This window comes from Bufo gargarizans, chromosome 9, assembly GCF_014858855.1.
Source record: "Bufo gargarizans isolate SCDJY-AF-19 chromosome 9, ASM1485885v1, whole genome shotgun sequence".
NCBI classification, from domain to species: Eukaryota; Metazoa; Chordata; class Amphibia; order Anura; family Bufonidae; genus Bufo; species Bufo gargarizans.
Window position 1 is genome coordinate 187424406 of NC_058088.1, and position 15880 is coordinate 187440285.

Below are 15880 nucleotides of genomic sequence, written 5' to 3' on the forward strand. Positions count from 1 at the left end.
TTGTGACTTCAGTTTCTTAAAAATTGCGCCACGGTAGTGCGACAGCACGTCTAAACGTTGGCGCCTGTATTATTGGGTTAATTATCAAGAAACAATGAATTTAATAAAAAAAAAATTGGGGGTTGAATACTTATGCAATGCACAATAATGGGTTTAACAATTACCGGCTTGCAATTAATAGACTCGTGTTTGTTTGTTTTTAGAAATGATGACCGTCCATTCAAAGCCCATTAGGGTCCACCATGGCCAAAGGGACCCCAGGAGGGTTATATGGCGGCCATATATACCGCCAGACCGTGTCCACCAGGGCCTTTTTTTCTCTGTAGACCCTGGGGGATCTCCTGGAATGCCGTTCTCCTAGCTGAGGCGCAAAGCATCATGGTCCTGAGTTGTGGCACCAGGAATCGTGCCCTAAGGGGGCGCTTTTTTTTTTCTTTCTTTTCTAAAATTGACCCTTTTATGCATCAAGTTAGATTGTATCCAAGTTCTGTAGGTGAGATACTTCTTAAAGGGGACCTGCCGGATTTACAATACGGGATGGATGCCGATTTATATTAGCCCCCCCCCCCCCCCATTTAATATAAAGTAGTGATCCTGGGGGCAGTGATTTTTTGGGACTAATCCCGTTGAAGTAGGCTATTATAGGCCAGTTGTACTGTCCCTTTAAATGGATATATCCTGCAGCGGGATAAACCTGTAATTTCCAGCTATGGAAGGGAACGCCCGTTGTTGTTGGAGGGTGATGGAGAAAGGGACGCGTTCCGGAGTAGTCATCAGGGCTGGAGCGTGACGGGCATGGCGCTCAGTATGTAATCACGAGTTACCCGGTGTGGGGCATCATGCCCCCGGGCTATGGATTGAAGTGCATTGTTATGAACTGATATTTCCTGATCTGCCCCCCCCCCCGACATAAGGCCAGGCATAACGCCGACATACCTTCCCCAACCTCTCCCTGCCCCGAGGGCGCCGCAGCGAGCCAGACTCTGCACACTTCCAGGGAGCGGCACAAGCCTGATCCGTGCCTCGTTCCCTGCCCCTCCGAGACCTGTCAGCGAGGGACGAGCCCATGTTTACTTAACCGTCACTCACTAAATGCGGAGTCGAGATCAGAAGGAAGAAGAGCTGACACTTCACCGCCTCTTACACACCAGACGTTCCCTCTGTGCACACCAGCATCCCTCATCATCTCCTCTTCTATCCATTGGAGAGAGAAAAAACGGAAGGCGTGTGTTTTTCACTGATGGTTGCGAGGAGATGTTGAGGGTTATACTTCAGTTTTTATTTTACGCGGGTGAAAAATGCATCAAAAACCGAAACACTGAACACAGTCATAGACAAAACTGATTAAACCTGCGCGCAAAACCATCCGATTTTACACCTAACAGATCCTGACTCGCCTTAAAGGGGTTCTCTGCTTTAGACGAATGCCTTATTTTATTATTTATTTTTTAGCTAAGAAGGGTCCTGCTTCTGGGACCCCCAACTATCAGCTGCAGAGGTGTAGACCTAGGAGAGCCCCTCACAGGGTGAGACACGAGCAGTGGCCGCGACAAAATGAGAGTGGCCTTTTCAAAGGGTGCGGCATCAGACGGTCAGAACAGACCCCCTATATTAATATCAGACCCCAGACCAGACCCCCTATATTAATATCAGACCCCAGTATTAATATCAGACCCCAGACCAGACCCCCTATATTAATATCAGACCCCAGTATTAATATCAGACCCCAGACCAGACCCCCTATATTAATATCAGACCCCAGACCAGACCCCAATATTAATATCAGACCCCAGACCAGACCGCAGCATTAATATCACACCCCAGACAAGACCCCAGTATTAATATCAGACCCCAGACCAGACCCCCTATATTAATATCAGACCCCAGACCAAACCCCAGTATTAATATCAGACCCCAGTATTAATATCCCACCCCAGACCAGACCCCCTATATTAATATCAGACCCCAGACCAAACCCCAGTATTAATATCAGACCCCAATATTAATATCAGACCCCAGTATTAATATCACACCCCAGACCAGACCCCAGCATTAATATCACACCCCAGCATTAATATCACACCCCAGACCAGACCCCAGTATTAATATCACACCCCAGACCAGACCCCAGCATTAATATCACACCCCAGACCAGACCCCAGCATTAATATCACACCCCAGACAAGGCCCCAATATTAATATCAGACCCCAGACAAGACCCCAATATTAATATCAGACCCCAATATTAATATCAGACCCCAGACCAGACCCCCTATATTAATATCAGACCCCAGACCAAACCCCAGTATTAACATCACACCCCAGACCAGACCCCAGCTAATATCACACCCCAGACAAGACCCCCTATATTAATATCAGAGCCCAATATTAATATCAGACCCAGACCCGACCCCAGTATTAATATCAGACCCCAGACAAGACCCCAATATTAATATCAGACCCCAGACCAGACTCCCTATTTTAATATCAGACACCTACATTCAGTGTAAGAATGGGGTTGCTTGGGCCCACCAGAGGAAAAATTCTTGGGGTCAAACCCCCATATAATTAATAATGTCTAGGTTTTGATTGGCTCAAAAGGCAGCTCCAAAGAGGTTTTATCTACTGGACCTTTGGGGCCCTCAATAGTATCAGACCTTGGGCCCCTCTAGTGGGCCAGTCCGACACTGCCTATATTAATGTTAGACCCCAGACTAGACCCCCTACATATATTCAGACCTTCTATATTAGACCCCAGACCAGACCCTCTACATATATTCAGACCTTCTATATTAGACCCCAGACCACACCCCCTACATATATTCAGACCTTCTATATTAGACCCCAGACCACACCCCCTACATATATTCAGACCTTCTATATTAGACCCCAGACCACACCCCCTACATATATTCAGACCTTCTATATTAGACCCCAGACCAGACCCCCTACATATATTCAGACCTTCTATATTAGACCTCAGACCACACCCCCTACATATATTCAGACCTTCTATATTAGACCCCAGACCAGACCCCCTACATATATTCAGACCTTCTATATTAGACCCCAGACCAGACCCCCTACATATATTCAGACCTTCTATATTAGACCCCAGACCAGACCCCCTACATATATTCAGACCTTCTATATTAGACCCCAGACCACACCCCCTACATATATTCAGAACTCATAGAATGTAGATTAATCAGACCCCAGACCATGCCCCTTCTATGTCAGACCCCAGACCCCTCTACTAATACCAGATGCCACTCCAGCCCCCCTTCCCCACGTATCACTCTATCGCCTACTGTATGCCCAGGATAGGTAACACATGTCTGAAAACAAGGGTCCCTGAGGGCCCTGTGTGAATGGCGAGGTAGTACCCATGTGTGAGCACCCCTCCATTCACTTCTATGGTACTACTGACTACGGCACTCAGCTTTCTCAGTCCGTCCCCCAGCAGTGGATGGAGCGGTGGCCACACCTGCGCACTACTACTCCATTCACACAGGTGACCCCCTTTCTCATGATCAGTGGGGTCCTATTAGTCGGACCCCCAGTCGCCTATCCAGTTGACAAACCTGTAGCTATAATCTGTGGGGCATCCGAACAACAAGTGTTCAATTCCCCTGCAGCGCCCCCACAGGAGAAACGAAGAATGACACTGTGACCATAAAAATTAATGTGTTGGGTCCTCCACAGACGGAGCCCGTCTTTGTAGGTGCTGCCCGGAGTGTTCCTTTAATTGCAGTGTATCCTAGTAGAGATCTGTCCTTCATAGTAATGCCGCAATTTTTGGAAAAACCAAGGCAAAAAAAACAAAAACAAGGCCTGTACCGCGACCCTTACGCTAGGGCTACACGGCATACGTTTTTTTTTTCTGCGCTCTCTCCGGCTCCACCTGCAGGACACAGGCGCAAATTACAACCCCTATATCAAAGGTTCCCCCAACCTGCGGCTTTCCAGCTGTTGCAAAACTACAACTCCCATTCTGCGCTGACGGCGGTATAATCCGCCAGGGGGATTTCCACGTCGAATAATGTGATACGGGAGCGTGCGCGGCGACAAGTCTTTTCACATCCGCGAGGGAAAAAATAGAATTAGGTCAACAGGTGAACAAGTTGTGGCGGCGCGTTGTTCCAATATGGCGAGGGGGGGGGGGTGTCGTGACTTGTGCACATAATGATCCTTTCACAAGAAGCACACACTCCTCCATTGTCTGATGAGGCAGATTAAAGCGGACAGGGGGGGCCTCCCCGCCCCCGACCTCAACCCCCCACCACTCATCTGCTCACTTGTTGAGTGAAGGCTTGTGCCAGCCATCTGCCTCTGTTTACTTTGCAGGGTGTTTGCTCAGGAATGTCAGCCCCCGGGGCACTTGTGTGGGGAGGGGTCAGCGGGACGGAGGGGGTGGAGGGGCGGATGGGGTTTTTAGAAAGATAATGATCCCCCCCCCCCCCCCAGGGAGGGTGGACATTGGGTCAGAGATGCCCCCTGTGAAGAGTTAACAGAAAGATGACAAATCACAGAGGAGGGGGTAACATCTGGGTGCAAAGTGATCGGGGGATCGCTGGGATCAAGGCTGATCTATGGGACAAAGCGGACAGAGAGGGGCCCAAAATACAGAGAGGGGCCCAAAATACAGAGAGGGGCCCATAAAACAGAGAGGGGCCCATAATACAGAGAGGGGCCATAATACCGAGAGGGGCCCATAATACAGAGAGGGGCCCAAAATACAGAGAGGGGCTCATAATACAGAGAGGGGCCCATAATACAGAGAGGGGCTCATAATACAGAGAGGGGCTCATAATACAGAGAGGAGCCCATAATACAGAGAGGGGCCCATAATACAGAGAGGGGCTCATAATACAGAGAGGAGCTCATAATACAGAGAGGAGCTCATAATACAGAGAGGGGCCCATAATACAGAGAGGGGCTCATAATACAGAGAGGGGCTCATAATACAGAGAGGAGGCTCATAATACAGAGAGGGGCCCATAATACAGAGAGGGGCCCATAATACAGAGAGGGGCCCATAATACAGAAAGGGGCTGATAATACAGAGAGGAGCTCATAATACAGAGAGGGGCCCATAATACAGAGAGGGGCCCATAATACAGAGAGGGGCCCATAATACAGAAAGGGGCTGATAATACAGAGAGGAGCTCATAATACAGAGAGGGGCCCATAATACAGAGAGGAGCCCATAATACAGAGAGGGGCCCATAATACAGAGAGGGGCCCATAATACAGAGAGGAGCCCATAATACAGAGAGGGGCCCATAATACAGAGAGTAGGTTTATAATACAGAGAGATGCCCATAATACAGAGAGGGGCCCATAATACAGAGAGGAGCTCATAATACAGAGAGGGGCCCATAATACAGAGAGGGGCCCATAATACACAGAGGGGCCATAATACAGAGAGGGGGCCATAATACAGAGAGGGGCCCATAATACAGAGAGGGGCCATAATACAGAAAGGGGCCCATAATACAGAGAGGGGCTCATAATAAAGAGAGGGGCCCATAATACAGAGAGGGGCCCATAATACAGAGAGGGGCCCATAAAACAGAGAGGGGCTCATAATACAGAGACGGGCCCATAATACAGAGAGGGGCCGATAATACAGAGAGGGGCTCATAATACAGAGAGGGGCCCATAATACAGAGAGGGGCCCATAATACAGAGAGGGGCCCATAATACAGAGAGGAGCCCATAATACAGAGAGGGGCCCATAATACAGAGAGGGGCTCATAATACAGAGAGGAGCTCATAATACAGAGAGGGGCCCATAATACAGAGAGGGGCCCATAATACAGAGAGGGGCCCATAATACAGAGAGGAGCCCATAATACAGAGAGGGGCCCATAATACAGAGAGGGGCTCATAATACAGAGAGGAGCTCATAATACAGAGAGGAGCTCATAATACAGAGAGGGGCCCATAATACAGAGAGGGGCCCATAATACAGAGAGGAGCCCATAATACAGAGAGGGGCCCATAATACAGAGAGGGGCCCATAATACAGAGAGGAGCCCATAATACAGAAAGGGGCTAATAATACTACGAGGGGCCCAAAATACAGAGAGGGGCTCATAATACAGAGAGGGGCCCATAATACAGAGAGGGGCTCATAATAAAGAGAGGGGCCCATAATACAGAGAGGGGCCCATAATACAAAGAGGGGCCCATAATACAGAGAGGGGCTCATAATACAGAGAGGGGCTCATAATACAGAGAGGGGCCCATAATACAGAGAGGGGCTCATAATACAGAGAGGGGCCCATAATACAGAGAGGGGCCCATAATACAAAGAGGGGCCCATAATACAGAGAGGGGCTCATAATACAGAGAGGGGCTCATAATACAGAGAGGGGCCCATAATACAGAGAGGGGCCCATAATACAGAGAGGGGCCCATAATACAGAGAGGGGCCCATAATACAGAGAGGAGCTCATAATACAGAGAGGAGCCCATAATACAGAGAGGGGCCCATAATACAGAGAGGGGCTCATAATACAGAGAGGGGCCCATAATACAGAGAGGGGCCCATAATACAGGGAGGGGACCATAATACAGAGAGGGGCCCATAATACAGAGAGGGGACCATAATACAGAGAGGGGCCCATAATATAGAGAGGGGCCCATAATACAGGGAGGGGCCCATAATACAGAGAGGGGACCATAATACAGAGAGGGGCCCATAATACAGGGAGGGGACAATAATACAGAGAGGGGCCCATAATACAGAGAGGGGATCATAATACAGAGAGGGGCCCATAATACAGAGAGGGGCTCATAATACAGAGAGGGGCCCATAATACAGAGAGGAGCTGATAATACAGAGAGGGGCCCAAAATACAGAGAGGGGCCCATAATACAGAGAGGAGCTCATAATACAGAGAGGAGGCTGATAATACAGAGAGGGGCCCATAATACAGAGAGGGGCCCATAATACAGAGAGGGGCCCATAATACAGAGAGGGGCCCATAATACAGAGAGGGGCCCATAATACAGGGAGGGGACCATAATACAGAAAGGGGCCCATAATACAGGGAGGGGCCCATAATACAGAGAGGGGACCATAATACAGAGAGGGGCCCATAATACAGGGAGGGGACCATAATACAGAGAGGGGCCCATAATACAGAGAGGGGATCATAATACAGAGAGGGGCCCATAATACAGAGAGGGGCTCATAATACAGAGAGGGGCCCATAATACAGAGAGGGGCCCATAATACAGAGAGGAGCTGATAATACAGAGAGGGGCCCAAAATACAGAGAGGGGCTGATAATACAGAGAGGGGCCCAAAATACAGAGAGGGGCCCATAATACAGAGAGGGGCCCAAAATACAGAGAGGGGCCCATAATACAGAGAGGAGCTCATAATACAGAGAGGGGCCCATAATACAGAGAGGAGCTCATAATACAGAGAGGGGCCCCATAATACAGAGAGGGGCCCATAATACAGAGAGGGGCTCATAATACAGAGAGGGGCCCATAATACAGAGAGGGGATCATAATACAGAGAGGGGCCCATAATACAGAGAGGGGCTCATAATACAGAGAGGGGCCCATAATACAGAGAGGGGCCCATAATACAGAGAGGAGCTGATAATACAGAGAGGGGCCCAAAATACAGAGAGGGGCTGATAATACAGAGAGGGGCCCAAAATACAGAGAGGGGCCCATAATACAGAGAGGAGCTCATAATACAGAGAGGGGCCCCAAATACAGAGAGGGGCCCATAATACAGAGAGGAGCTCATAATACAGAGAGGGGCCCATAATACAGAGAGGAGCTCATAATACAGAGAGGGGCCCATAATACAGAGAGGGGCCCATAATACAGAGAGGGGCCCATAATACAGAGAGGAGCTCATAATACAGAGAGGGGCCCATAATACAGAGAGGAGCTCATAATACAGAGAGGAGGCTCATAATACAGAGTGGAGCCCATAATACAGAGAGGGGCCCATAATACAGAGAGGAGCTCATAATACAGAGAGGGGACCATAATACAGAGAGGGGCCCATAATACAGGGAGGGGACCATAATACAGAGAGGGGCTTATAATACAGAGAGGAGCTCATAATACAGAGAGGGGCTGATAATACAGAGAGGGGCCATAATACAGAGAGGGGCCCATAATACAGAGAGGGGCCCATAATACAGAGAGGGGCCCATAGTACAGAGAGGAGCTCATAATATAGAGAGGGGCCCATAATACAGAAAGGGGCTAATAATACAGAGAGGAGGCTCATAATACAGAGATGGGCTCATAATACAGAGAGGGGCCATAATACAGAGAGGGGCCCATAATACAGAGATGGGCTCATAATACAGAGAGGGGCTCATAATACAGAGAGGGGCTCATAATACAGAGAGGGGCCCATAATAGAGAGAGGGGCCCATAATAAAGAGAAGGGCCCATAATACAGAGAGGGGCTCATAATACAGAGAGGGGCCATAATACAGAGAGGGGCCCATAATACAGAGAGGGGCCCATAATACAGAGAGGGGCTCATAATACAGAGAGGGACTCATAATACAGAGAGGGGCCCATAATACAGAGAGGGGCTCATAATAAAGAGAGGGGCCCATAATACAGAGAGGGGCCCATAATACAGAGAGGGGCTCATAATACAGAGAGGGGCCCATAATACAGAGAGGGGCCCATAATACAGAGAGGGGCACATAATACAGAGAGGGGATCATAATACAGAGAGGGGCCCATAATACAGAGAGGGGCCCATAATACAGAGAGGAGCCCATAATACAGAGAGGGCCCATAATACAGAGAGGGGTTGATAATACAGAGAGGGGTTGATAATACAGAGAGGGGCCCATAATACAGAGAGGGGCTCATAATACAGAGAGGGGCCATAATACAGAGAGGGGCCCATAATACAGAGAGGGGCACATAATACAGAGTGGAGCCCATAATACAGAGAGGGGCACATAATACAGAGAGGGGCACATAATACAGAGAGGGGATCATAATACAGAGAGGGGCCCATAATACAGAGAGGGGCCCATAATACAGAGAGGGGCCCATAATACAGAGAGGGGCCCATAATACAGAGAGGGGCACATAATACAGAAAGGGGCACATAATACAGAGAGGAGCCCAAAATACAGAGAGGGGCCCATAATACAGAGAGGGGCCCATAATACAGAAAGGGGCCCATGATACAGAGAGGGGCACATAATACAGAGAGGGGCCCATAATACAGAGAGGGGCCCATAATACAGAGAGGGGCTCATAATACAGAGAGGGGCCCATAATACAGAGAGGGGCACATAATACAGAGAGGGGCTGATAATACAGAGAGGGGCCATAATACAGAGAGGGGCCCATAATACAGAGAGGGGCCCATAGTACAGAGAGGAGCTCATAATATAGAGAGGGGCCCATAATACAGAGATGGGCTCATAATACAGAGAGGGGCCCCATAATTCAGAGAGGGGCCCATAATACAGAGAGGAGCTCATAATACAGAGAGGGGCCCATAATACAGAGAGGGGCCCATAATACAGAGAGGGGCCCATAATACACAGATGAGGCTCATAATACAGAGAGGGGCCCATAATACAGAGAGGGGCCATAATACAGAGAGGAGCTCATAATACAGAGAGGAGCTCATAATACAGAGAGGGGCCCATAATACAGAGAGGGGCCCATAATACAGAAAGGAGGGCCATAATACAGAGAGGGGCCCATAATACAGAGAGGGGCCCATAATACCCAGATGAGGCTCATAATACAGAGAGGGGCCCATAATACAGAGAGGGGCTCATAATACAGAGAGGAGCTGATAATAGAGAGAGGGGCCATAATACAGAGAGGAGCTCATAATACAGAGAGGGGCCCATGATACAATGAGGGGGCCCATAATATAGAGAGGAGCTCATAATACAGAGAGTGGCCCATAATACAGAGAGGGGCCTATAATACAGAGAGGGGCCCATAATACAGAGAGGAGCTCATAATACAGAGAGGAGGCTCATAATACAGAGAGGAGGCTCCTAATACAGAGAGGGGCCCATAATACAGAGAGGAGGCTCATAATACAGAGAGGGGCCCATAATACAGAGAGGAGCTCATAATACAGAGAGGGGCCCATAATACAGAGAGGAGCTCATAATACAGAGAGGAGGCTGATAATACAGAGAGGGGCCCATAATAAAGAGAGGAGGCTCATGATACAGAGAGGAGGCTCATAATACAGAGAGGGGCCCATAATACAGAGAGGAGGCTCATAATACAGAGAGGGGCCCATAATACAGAGAGGAGCTCATAATACAGAGAGGGGCCCATAATACAGAGAGGAGGCTCATAATACAGAGAGGGGCCCATAATACAGAGAGGAGCTCATAATACAGAGAGGGGCCCATAATAAAGAGAGGGGCCCATAATACAGAGAGGAGCTCATAATACAGAGAGGAGGCTGATAATACAGAGAGGGGCCCATAATACAGAGAGGGGCCCATAATACAGAGAGGAGCTCATAATAAAGAGAGGGGCCCATAATACAGAGAGGAGCTCATAATACAGAGAGGAGGCTGATAATACAGAGAGGGGCCCATAATACAATGAGGGGCCCATAATACAGAGAGGGGCCCATCATACAGAGAGGAGGCTCATAATACAGAGAGGGGCCCATAATACAGAGAGGGGATCATAATACAGAGAGGGGCCCATAATACAGAGAGGGGCCCATAATACAATGAGGGGCCCATCATACAGAGAGGGGCCCATCATACAGAGAGGGGCCCATCATACAGAGAGGAGGCTCATAATACAGAGAGGGGCCCATAATACAGAGAGGGGCCCATAATACAGAGAGGGGCCTATAATACAGAGAGAGGCCCATAATACAGAGAGGGGACCATAATACAGAGAGGGGCCCGTAATACAGAGAGGGGCCCATAATAGAGAGAGGGGCCCATAATAGAGAGAGGGGCCATAATACAGAAAGGGGCTAATAATACAGAGAGGAGGCTCATAATACAGAGATGGGCTCATAATACAGAGAGGGGCCATAATACAGAGAGGGGCCCATAATACAGAGATGGGCTCATAATACAGAGAGGGGCTCATAATACAGAGAGGGGCTCATAATACAGAGAGGGGCTCATAATACAGAGAGGGGCCCATAATAGAGAGAGGGGCCCATAATAAAGAGAAGGGCCCATAATACAGAGAGGGGCTCATAATACAGAGAGGGGCCATAATACAGAGAGGGGCCCATAATACAGAGAGGGGCTCATAATACAGAGAGGGACTCATAATACAGAGAGGGGCCCATAATACAGAGAGGGGCTCATAATAAAGAGAGGGGCCCATAATACAGAGAGGGGCACATAATACAGAGAGGGGCTCATAATACAGAGAGGGGCCCATAATACAGAGAGGGGCACATAATACAGAGAGGGGCACATAATACAGAGAGGGATCATAATACAGAGAGGGGCCCATAATACAGAGAGGAGCCCAAAATACAGAGAGGGGCCCATAATACAGAGAGGGGTTGATAATACAGAGAGGGGTTGATAATACAGAGAGGGGCCCATAATACAGAGAGGGGCTCATAATACAGAGAGGGGCCATAATACAGAGAGGGGCCCTAATACAGAGAGGGGCACATAATACAGAGTGGAGCCCATAATACAGAGAGGGGCACATAATACAGAGAGGGGCACATAATACAGAGAGGGGATCATAATACAGAGAGGGGCCCATAATACAGAGAGGGGCCCATAATACAGAGAGGGGCCCATAATACAGAGAGGGGCACATAATACAGACAGGGGCACATAATACAGAGAGGAGCCCAAAATACAGAGAGGGGCCCATAATACAGAGAGGGGCCCATGATACAGAGAGGGGCACATAATACAGAGAGGGGCCCATAATACAGAGAGGGGCCCATAATACAGAGAGGGGCTCATAATACAGAGAGGGACCCATAATACAGAGAGGGGCACATAATACAGAGAGGGGCTGATAATACAGAGAGGGGCCATAATACAGAGAGGGGCCCATAATACAGAGAGGGGCCCATAGTACAGAGAGGAGCTCATTAATATAGAGAGGGGCCCATAATACAGAAAGGGGCCCATAATACAGGAGGGGCCCATAATACAGAGATGGGCTCATAATACAGAGAGGGGCCCATAATTCAGAGAGGGGCCCATAATACAGAGAGGAGCTCATAATACAGAGAGGGGCCCATAATACAGAGAGGGCCCATAATACACAGATGAGGCTCATAATACAGAGAGGGGCCCATAATACAGAGAGGGGCCCTAATACAGAGAGGAGCTCATAATACAGAGAGGAGCTCATAATACAGAGAGGGGCCCATAATACAGAAGGAGGCCATAATAAAGAGAGGGGCCCATATACAAGGGCCCATAATACCAGATGAGGTCATAATACATGAGAGGGGCCCATAATACCGAGAGGGGATCAATAATAACAGAGAGGGGCCCTATATACAGAGAGGGGCCCATAATTACAATGATGGGGCCCCATTCATACAGAGAGGGGCCCATTCATAACAGAGAGGGGCCCATCAATACAGTAGAGGAGCTCATAATTACAGAGAGGGGCCCATAATTACAGAGAGGGGCCCATGATACCCCACTAATACACCCGATAGGGGCCTATAATACAGAGAGGGGACCATAATACAGAGAGCGGACCATAATTAAGAGAGGGCCCTGTAATACAGAGAGGGGCCCATAATAGAGAGAGGGGCCCATAATAGAGAGAGGGGCCATAATACAGAAAGGGGCTTAATAATACAGAGAGGAGATCATTAATAACAGAGACTGGGCTCATATATACAGAGAGGGGCCATAATTACAGAGAGGGGCCCATAATAACGAGATGGGCTCCTAATACAGAGAGGGGCTCATAATCAGAGAGGGGCTCATAATACAGAGAGGGGCCATAATAGAGAGAGGGGCCCATAATAAGCGAAGGGCCCATAATACATGCTCAAACAGAGAGGGGCCATAATACAGAGAGGGCCCATAATACAGAGAGGGGCTCATATACAGAGAGGGACTCATAATACAGGACGGGGCCATAATACAGAGAGGGGCTCATAATAACGAGAGGGGCCCTAATACAGAGAGGGGCCATAATACAGAGAGGGGCTCAGAATACAGAGAGGGGCCCCATTATACAGAGAGGGCCAATAATACAGAGAGGGCACACTAATACAGAGAGGGGATCATAATACAGAGAGGGGCCATAATACAGAGAGGGGCCCATAATACAGAGAGGAGCCCATAATACAGAGAGGGGCCCATAATACAGAGAGGGTTGATAATACAGAGAGGGGTGGATAATACAGAGAGGGGCCCCTAATACAGAGAGGGGCTCATAATACAGAGAGGGGCCATATACAGAGAGGGGCCCATAATACAGAGAGGGGCCCATAATACAGAGTGGAGCCCATAATACAGAGAGGGGCACATAATACAGAGAGGGGCACATAATACAGAGAGGGGATCATAATACAGAGAGGGGCCCATAATACAGAGAGGGGCCCATAATACAGAGAGGGGCCCATAATACAGAGAGGGGCACATAATACAGAAAGGGGCACATAATACAGAGAGGAGCCCAAAATACAGAGAGGGGCCCATAATACAGAGAGGGGCCCATAATACAGAAAGGGGCCCATGATACAGAGAGGGGCACATAATACAGAGAGGGGCCCATAATACAGAGAGGGGCCCATAATACAGAGAGGGGCTCATAATACAGAGAGGGACCCATAATACAGAGAGGGGCACATAATACAGAGAGGGGCTGATAATACAGAGAGGGGCCATAATACAGAGAGGGGCCCATAATACAGAGAGGGGCCCATAGTACAGAGAGGAGCTTATAATATAGAGAGGGGCCCATAATACAGAAAGGGGCCCATAATACAGAGAGGGGCCCATAATACAGAGATGGGCTCATAATACAGAGAGGGGCCCCATAATTCAGAGAGGGGCCCATAATACAGAGAGGAGCTCATAATACAGAGAGGGGCCCATAATACAGAGAGGGGCCCATAATACACAGATGAGGCTCATAATACAGAGAGGGGCCCATAATACAGAGAGGGGCCATAATACAGAGAGGAGCTCATAATACAGAGAGGAGCTCATAATACAGAGAGGGGCCCATAATACAGAGAGGGGCCCATAATACAGAAAGGAGGGCCATAATACAGAGAGGGGCCCATAATACAGAGAGGGGCCCATAATACCCAGATGAGGCTCATAATACAGAGAGGGGCCCATAATACAGAGAGGGGCTCATAATACAGAGAGGAGCTGATAATAGAGAGAGGGGCCATAATACAGAGAGGAGCTCATAATACAGAGAGGGGCCCATAATACAATGAGGGGGGCCATAATATAGAGAGGAGCTCATAATACAGAGAGTGGCCATAATACAGAGAGGGGGCCTATAATACAGAGAGGGGCCCATAATACAGAGAGGAGCTCATAATACAGAGAGGAGGCTCATAATACAGAGAGGAGGCTCATAATACAGAGAGGGGCCCATAATACAGAGAGGAGGCTCATAATACAGAGAGGGGCCCATAATACAGAGAGGAGCTCATAATACAGAGAGGGGCCCATAATACAGAGAGGAGCTCATAATACAGAGAGGAGGCTGATAATACAGAGAGGGGCCCATAATAAAGAGAGGAGGCTCATGATACAGAGAGGAGGCTCATAATACAGAGAGGGGCCCATAATACAGAGAGGAGGCTCATAATACAGATAGGGGCCCATAATACAGAGAGGAGCTCATAATACAGAGAGGGGCCCATAATACAGAGAGGAGGCTCATAATACAGAGAGGGGCCCATAATACAGAGAGGAGCTCATAATACAGAGAGGGGCCCATAATAAAGAGAGGGGCCCATAATACAGAGAGGAGCTCATAATACAGAGAGGAGGCTGATAATACAGAGAGGGGCCCATAATACAGAGAGGGGCCCATAATACCAGAGAGGAGCTCATAATAAAGAGAGGGGCCCATAATACAGAGAGGAGCTCATAATACAGAGAGGAGGCTGATAATACAGAGAGGGGCCCATAATACAATGAGGGGCCCATAATACAGAGAGGGGCCCATCATACAGAGAGGAGGCTCATAATACAGAGAGGGGCCCATAATACAGAGAGGGGATCATAATACAGAGAGGGGCCCATAATACAGAGAGGGGCCCATAATACAATGAGGGGCCCATCATACAGAGAGGGGCCCATCATACAGAGAGGGGCCCATCATACAGAGAGGAGGCTCATAATACAGAGAGGGGCCCATAATACAGAGAGGGGCCCATAATACAGAGAGGGGCCTATAATACAGAGAGAGGCCCATAATACAGAGAGGGGACCATAATACAGAGAGGGGCCCGTAATACAGAGAGGGGCCCATAATAGAGAGAGGGGCCCATAATAGAGAGAGGGGCCATAATACAGAAAGGGGCTAATAATACAGAGAGGAGGCTCATAATACAGAGATGGGCTCATAATACAGAGAGGGGCCATAATACAGAGAGGGGCCCATAATACAGAGATGGGCTCATAATACAGAGAGGGGCTCATAATACAGAGAGGGGCTCATAATACAGAGAGGGGCTCATAATACAGAGAGGGGCCCATAATAGAGAGAGGGGCCCATAATAAAGAGAAGGGCCCATAATACAGAGAGGGGCTCATAATACAGAGAGGGGCCATAATACAGAGAGGGGCCCATAATACAGAGAGGGGCTCATAATACAGAGAGGGACTCATAATACAGAGAGGGGCCCATAATACAGAGAGGGGCTCATAATAAAGAG